The sequence below is a fragment of the Mirounga angustirostris genome, unplaced genomic scaffold (genome assembly GCF_029215605.1).
Source record: "Mirounga angustirostris isolate CCGP_5_RB_7025 unplaced genomic scaffold, mMirAng1.0.hap1 SCAF_4, whole genome shotgun sequence".
Classification (NCBI taxonomy): domain Eukaryota; kingdom Metazoa; phylum Chordata; class Mammalia; order Carnivora; family Phocidae; genus Mirounga; species Mirounga angustirostris.
This window is the reverse complement of record NW_026991712.1, coordinates 117,662,122-117,670,257: the sequence shown is the minus strand read 5'-3', so window position 1 is coordinate 117,670,257 and position 8,136 is coordinate 117,662,122. Positions and strand designations below refer to the sequence as shown.

Sequence of the window (8,136 nt, the reverse complement as noted above, 5' to 3'; positions counted from 1 at the left end):
TTTTCAAATTAAGAGTTTGGGTTGTTGTTGTTGTTGTTGTTGTTGTTGTTGTTGTTTTTTCTGCTTTGGCAACCGGTTTGTTTTTATAGTGCCTCTGTGGGGCCATAGGAATACCCTGTCCCTAAACATACACAAACCCAAATTTGAAAAGGCCGATGTGGGAATGATCCATAGAAACAAGAGAATGCCTTTGCTTTTGACCATACATGGATCTTAGCACTGCAGCGCAGGGAATTTGCCCGGGCTGCCACGCAGCCTCTGCCCTGTGCCCTCAGCGGGCAGGCAGCTGTGCTTTCTTTAGCATGGATGCTTCCGGAGAGTGACCGCTCATAAACCTCAGATGCTTTCCCTTCACAACAGAAGGGCCCCGCCTCAGGATTTTAGCCAGAGCAGACATGACTCAAAGGGAGATGTTTGCGGAACATCCTCTCCCCTTAAATCCATTCTGCTCCTCACCATAGCCTTGCAAGGATCCTTTTTTATTGCCGCCTCCCACAAAAGTTTAGAAAATGTTTCTTTTCCACTTAATTTACTTTCCAGTTCCTTACTCATACTTGGCTTCCATCTTTATTTTACTTCCGCACGACTTGAAGGTAATGATATTATTTAATAGTCATATATACACCTTCCCACGTGGGGTCTACATCCTTGTTACGTTACAAGCCCGCCACTCCCCATTTTATTCCTCGACATCCAGAGGGAACCCCCCCCCCCAAAAGGTGCTAGATAATTAGCTTGGCTACCGTTTGCTGCAGAAAGCGTTTTTGGTTGGCTCTGGTCACAGCGCCTGGGCTTTGGGGCTCGGCCTCCCGCTTCATTGGAAGGACAGTGAGGACGGCGGGCTGCCGCCAGACCCCGGCTCCCTCACCACAAGCCCTTAACTGTTTATTAATGAAGCTTTGGCCAAGCAAATCTACACATTGTCTAAACGCTCCGCCCCCGGAGTACATTCCAGCCTGCCCACGAACGTGTATTGTGAGTCTGCTCTCTGCGAAGTCTCATTCCTTCCCTGGCAGAGTTGGTTAGGATTCAAACTTTTTTTTTTTTTAACTTTTTTTTTTTTTTTTTAACTTTTATTGTCGGCACCGGCTCCATTTGAGATTGTTTCTGATCCCCTAAAAATGGCAGCACAGGTGTTATGGCTCAAAGCTGAGCTCGCACCCCCTTGCCCCGTCTACCCCCTGAGAACGGTGTCCCTTTCTGCTCCCCAGCTGGTCTCTAGGCCTAGCAGACAGGAAAGCCCTGGTGGAAATTCCTCCCAAACACCCAGTGGATGGAGCAATCCAGCAGGAATAAGCCAACAGTTGCTGCTTGGTATTTGAACATCATTTAATGAGTGCCCAGAATTCATCTGTAAATGCACATTGTTAATTTAGGGCCTGCTATTCATTAATTAGGGGTTTAGTGGCAAGTGCCATTGAGCTATCTGCAATGTTTAAGGTTACGTCAAGCCCTAGTAAACGGCTTGCTGATAACAAGCTGCATCCATCTTCATTACTCGGCCACTCCTGTCTGACTTTGCCTCAGCATCTTCGAAGGGCTATGCCTCTTGGAACTGAAGAATTAAACTTTTATCCAAACCAGATTCTGCTCTTTCACCTCTTCTGATTCCTTGAGTACTTCTCATTTATTTTGCCTAAATGACATCTGATTACCTAACATGGAGTGGAGCAAGGTCTTAACCTAAAACAGCCTGCAGACCTCAGTTCTCAGCTGGAGAATTCCAGTGGGTTAACGCTAAGGAAATCCTTACATTTCCATTTCATCTGATACTGGGCTCAGTGTAAAAGAAATAGTTTCTGATTTTTCTTCTCATAAAGTTGCAGTTCCAATAGAATTTTTTCTAAAGCCAGAGAAATACAGGAAATTAATTTTAAACCTGGAGAATAAATGTCCCTATCGGTTCAAGTTTACTTTCGCAGTGTTTCTTTCCCTGAAAATATGTATCATTTGAGGCGATCGTGGTGCCAAATGAAATAATTCCAACCATCTAAAAAGCCCCGCATGTCAAGCCTCAGCTGTACAAACGTGGTCACGTTGGAGGTACCTGCTCAGTCACCAGGCGGGCTCCTCTCCTGTTTCTAGGCCCACGGTGGAAGCAGGCTGCTTGAGAGGACAATTAGGGAGATACTTGCTCTTAGAGAAAAACTATACACGTTCAAGTTTGTATATCCTTCAAATGCTAGGTTAGAGAACTTGCACAAAAACGCACTTCCACTGACCGGTGGTCTCTATAAGTCGTTGGTTCGGAGACAGTGAGGGAGCTACCTGGCATGGCTGTTTCACACATTAGGGTGCTTGCGGGGAGAGCCTACTACTCCCCTGAACCATGGTTCAATTTTAAGCATCACTGGCCGAGATGGGTTATTGTAACTATGTGGAGAAGGGCACTTGAGAGCCCGATGCTCAGTGTGTGTGAGGGAGAGGGGAGGAGGAGGAGGAGAATGATAGCCCAAGGGAGGGTATCTGAAAACCTTTGCACCACTGAACTGGCACACTTATCACAGGGTGACAGTCTATACCACAGGCCTGCAGTGCGTTGCTGTTGGTGGTGCATACTGCCAACTGGCTTAGAAAATGCAGATCCCCCTCTCAGATAGAGAGAGCAGGAGGCAGGATGTCAGCTGACTGACATCCCCCACAATAGGACTTCCCAGGCTCTGGATGCCAAGTGTGGCTCCTGCTGGGTCGGCCAGGTGGGAGGTAGCTCTTCCCAGGGGAGGCGCTGCTCTCCGGGCCTTCACCACGAACCGCCCCCCCACCCCAAACCCAGGCTGGCATTCAGCCAGAGGCCCCCCCCCCATCCCTTTCCCCACGATGGATGGCAGGAATGCCATCTTGTCTTTAACTTGGTAATTAAGTTCCACAACACAAAGATTTAAAAAAAAATTGAGTTGTATTTGTGGATCATCATCTTGTCCTGCATCTTGCATCTTACTAAACACAAAATAGAAAATGTCCTAGAGACTATGGTAAGAAAAAAAAAAACCAAACAAACAACAAAGCCAACAAAAGGCTTGGTTTATAACATTTAGTCATGAAGTTATCTGCATTATATGCAATTGAAAGAGACGATCTTAAGCTGAGGATTTCTTAAATTTACCATAATGATGAGCTGGACACTTGAAGTAAGAGCCCTTTGAAGCTGACGTGCTGCGGGAGGAAGCACACTCTTTCTTTGGAAAAGAGAAAGCCAATATATCGTGGTGGCAGAAGGAACAATGGAGCCAATGAAACAGAGGTCAGAGCTGAAGGTTTCTGCTAGAAGCAAGCTATACACAGGTATTTTAATTTTTTTTTCATTCAGACAGAAACTCTGCTCTGGGACCCGCTGCACTGCATGCAGACTGCTGGTAAGAAAAGCATTCAATTGTTCAATTTTTATTATTCAATATTGTATTAAAATTTTTTTAGGCTCTTCGGGTCAAGGCAACTTTTAAAAGGTTAAAAGCTATTCAAAAGGGTTACCATAACCATAAAAGCAAATGAGATTAAGCCTAAAGACTGATGGAGGAAAAACAATAATTTAGATAAACTGCCACCGCCTCAGAAATGTTTTGACTTTTACCAGAGAAAGGGAATGCAGAGATTCTTGGATTGGTTGTCATATCAAAGAGAGATTCATTAAATTTGAAGCAATTATTTTTGTGCTTTTTATTGTTTGGTGTGTTTTAGGCCCGCTTCCACCTTTCTTCAGTTACATTCTTTATAATGGTTTGGGAAATGTAATTGCTTGGCTCCAACTTCCATCTGTCAACTATTGACCTTGCTCGTTGGGCATCTGTAACATCAGACACTATTGTCATGGAAAGAATTATGATGTTTCAATCAAATGTATTGCAAAGTTAACAAATCCATAACATGGGCTGGGCCACATGGAAGAGTTTAGAAAATGTGTTTCAGAGACCTCAGGGAAAAGCAAATAGGCTATCCCCATTAATGGTGATCTCCATCGCTTGCCATTCATCGTGGACGTTATCGTATTACAACAGAAGAGCTAAATTTGAACCTCGGACTTGAAGGGGAGTACTTCAAATCAAAATGTGGGGTTCAGCAAGGAAGACCAAAACCACTATATGCTCCCAATGCGGAGTTCTGCATTCATACCCTTGATTGAGCTGGTGGCAACTTTGGGATATCTGCGTATGCCGATTCTCTTTAGTTTCTTTCAAAGCACATGAAGATAGGCTTTCGTCTGGTTTTTGTTGCTGATCTCCGGAAACTAAATCTGCCAGAGGGTGGGACTCACAGAGCTGGTAGATCGGTCAAAGAGGTGATTGCAGCAATCAGGGTTAGCTGATACTTACTCGAAAGTCTAAGCATATAGAACAGCAAATTTCTTGACATTAAAGTGAGAAGTGAGTTGATATAAAAATTTAATTTCATCTGCTTTGGAAACTGGGTCTGGCCTGGCAAAATTAAAATGGATAGAAATAATATTCTGGACCCTCAGATTTTATTTTCACTGTCCTGTGTCTGAACAAATAAGCATTCCAAGTAAGTAAGAGGAGCTAAAATTTCCATTTCACGAGAAATATTCCCTGACAAAGAGTTTTTGTGCTACATATCTTTCACTTTTATAAACTCTCAAAGGAGAACGGTTGTTCTGGACGTTAAAATAATCGGGTTTCTTGAATCACAAAATGGCAAAGCAAAGGTGATGCGTCTGAGAAAAGCTAAAAAAGCATGAATCAGTTTGGCCCTGCCTGAAGAAAATATATTATATGCAAACAAAAATTTACAGATGAATAAATTAGGGGGTGATTATTCATATTGTAAAAGCGTCTTTAAAGGATTCCCCTAGGATTCTTTTAAAAGGCTTAGCTCCACTAGTTCATGTAAGTGTTTGTGTGCAGATCATTAACTATCTGACAGGCAGGCCGGAAATGCAGGTAGAGAACCAGTGGGGGAAGGGAGAGAATGTTCAGGAGGCAGAGGAATAGCCGACAGACACCTGAGGCTTGCGAAGCCTCAAGATGAACGTTGATGAAACAATGATGGAAGTCAAAGTGAAAATATGATATTTATTTCCAAGTTATGCTTTATATACCAGGGCAGACTCCTTGGGTTCAGATGCCAGCTCCACCACCTATTTAGCTGTGTGACTTTGGACAAGTTGTACAACCTCTCTGAATACCAACCCTCTAGGGCTGTGTAAGTATTACATGAGTTCATATATATAAAGCACTTAGCACTGTGGCCAGGCAGTAAATGCTGTATACATGTTTCTAAGATGATTCTGGAACAGGCTATTACAAAATATCAGGTATTCTCTAAAGCAGGGACTATTAGTGTGATTAGGATACTGGAAGTGATTTAACAAAAGCAAAATACTCCCTCCCTAGCCCCCCAAAGAAAAAAACAAACAAAAAACCCCACAAAGGAACATTGAGGAATGAATACTGCTGTCTTTTTGGGTTTCCCAAGGAAGTCAATCTGAAATTTAAACTTCTTTGAAATTATTATCCTAATTTCAATTTTCCTAGGGGTTTGGCAAAATTTCCAAGATGGAGACACACATAGGGGCAATCAGCAACCTACTGTCTGTTGACTTTTCTATGTTAAAAGGCTTTGATTTACCTATTATTGTATTTGTCATTTTAAGAACTGTAGTAAACAAGTTGAAGTATAACTTTTTCATTTGTGGGAAAGAAAACTTTTTGCTTGTTAGGTTTTGCTTGGTTTGCACAAAAATGAACTCTTTCTATGCATCCTATCCAGTTCATCTGTGCATATGGAGTTGTGGGCTTGGAATAGACATTCATTGATTCTTTCCAAAGGAACAACCAGTAACGAAGTGTCCCAATCTGCCCTTCTAGTCTGATCAAATGGTTAACAGATTGCCAAACCAGAAGAATCAGCAGTGGTATGTGTGGGTGCAGATAGTGTGGCCCCAGGAATCTCAGAGTCAGGTAGATAGATGTAAGGAAGGGTACAAACGGTCATTGTCGTTGAGGTGGCCCATTTGGGGGTCTTGGCAGTTGATAATTGGCTTTACCATGTCAGTTCTGACATGGCACATGAGAAAGCCCAGACTACTTTAAGGGCCGGTCATGACACTTCTATTAAATTATAAAATTATTTCACCAAAATTCTCTTTGGTATCCCCCCAAAACTTTTCTGTTCAAGACAGGCCTCCTTGACTGACTAGCTCTCTGATCATATCAGAAGACCTACTACTTTCTCACATTCTATTCTGTATCCCAGTTGGATACAGGCTGAATAAAAATATGCTTTCTGGTCCTCACACTTAGTTTATATGAGTGAATGCTGATGGAAATGGGTAAGTAACTAGTTTTTAAGTGCAGGAGATCAAATTACTTCCTTCATAACTTGAAGTTCTTGACAGCTCTGGAAATACTAGGCTTTTTTTTTTTTTTTTTGCATGTTAAAGTGGGTTGATCTTTACCTAGCCTTATAGCAGATTGCCAAATTGTCAGCTTTCAATATATTATTTTTTGAAACAAAATTAAGTGATCTGATTCATTTTGGGGAAAAATTTCTCAAGTCAGAAAACTTAAAACCATGGAAATCTGTAAGTGCTTTTTGAGTTATATAGAGTAAGGGACAGAATTTACTTAAGTGGGAACTAGTTTAGTTGCTTTTATTTTTTAATTTTTGCTTGTTTTTTTAAAAAAATATGGAATGCTTCATGAATTTGCATGTCATCCTTGTGCAGGGACCAGGCTAATCTTCTCTGTGTCATTTGAATTTTAGTATGTGTGCTGCCGAAGAGGGCATTAGTTGCTTTTAGTTAAACATTTGTCTCTTGCTGGTTATTTCCTGTGTCCAAGGAAATATGTTAGTACCAAGAATTCAGATTTTGTTGAACTTTGCTTATTATACAACTTTGCCCAAAGCAACTTGGTTTCCCAGGCTTACATTCCCCTGTTATATTTTCTCACTATATATTCATCCTTCACAGCATGTAACACAAGTGTATTGAGCAAGGTATTTGTGTAATTATTTGTTTAATTCCTATCTTAATGGATAGACAATAATCTCTTTCATCATAGGGGCCGCGTCTATCTGGCTCACTGTTATAGACTCAGTGCTGAGCACAGGAACACACACAGAGTAGGTGCTCAAAGAATTTGTTGAATCAACAGATATTTGCTAGTAAATTTTCTGTGCTGATTCTGCTTAGTAGTAACGAAATATCTATCATATATATAAGTTCCATTGAAGTTTTTCCTATTTATGATTTTTTTGCTTTTAAATGTTATACACACACACACACACGTAATATTGTATATATATGTGATAGTTAAAATATTCAAACTTGTATAGATGGGAACTGGATGAAAAGCCAAATTTATCCTCACTGCCCTTTACTGATCTCCAAAGATTTCCAGAGTTAATGACTTTAATTGCTTCACTTTTTAGCTCTTCTGGTATTTACCATCATATTTCTAAAGACCACATTTTATTCTTGATTTTCTTAAGACTTCAGGTAGTATCTGTGGATTTGCAGATGAAAGATGTGAAATTTCATACACTCATACTTTTACTTTCTCCCTTTTTCCCTATTCTCCTCTAAGTTCAGGGTTTTTGTTGTTGTTTATTGTTTTCATTTTTCTATTAGTTATCTTTGTTACTTAACATTATACTTAACCTATGTTTTTTTTAATCATCAGCTTCAGACTGACTCTATTTTCCCCATACTAGGTGAGATGAGGAAATCAGTGTGCCTATACTTTCTTCTTTTCTTCTTCCCTGTTGACTTCTGTCAGCTAAGTTACTATATTTTACATTTTTTCAGTTTAAAGCAATTTATATGCAAACATTATTATTTTAATAATTTATACTTATATATTGTGCCATTACATTTCCTTCTATATCCAGTGTCTTTCAAACATTGTCTATAGTTTTATTTTAAACATAGGAATATCTGAAATAATCAATATATAAACATTATGAATATTACTCTTTCTATAACCACATAGTATAATTAAGCACATGGAGAAAGTAGTGTAATCCCACATAGTCCCAAACACTAAAGTCTGAGAGATTAACATAGAAATAATATAATTAATACTACATATTATTTATTATTAATATAAATTAAATAAATATGATATAGTTATATATTAATATGTTATATATATCAACAATGGCTCAAAATAATGTCATGTT

General features: G+C 39.9%; 1 non-coding gene across 1 annotated transcript; it reads right to left on the bottom strand.

Annotated features, from left to right (window-relative positions):
* Positions 1-6,634: 6,634 nt before the first annotated feature.
* On the bottom strand, positions 6,635-6,739 carry LOC123860621 (U6 spliceosomal RNA). The gene has a single exon (XR_006794748.1). It is a non-coding gene; the product is annotated as a U6 spliceosomal RNA (small nuclear RNA).
* Between the last annotated feature and the right edge of the window lie 1,397 nt (positions 6,740-8,136).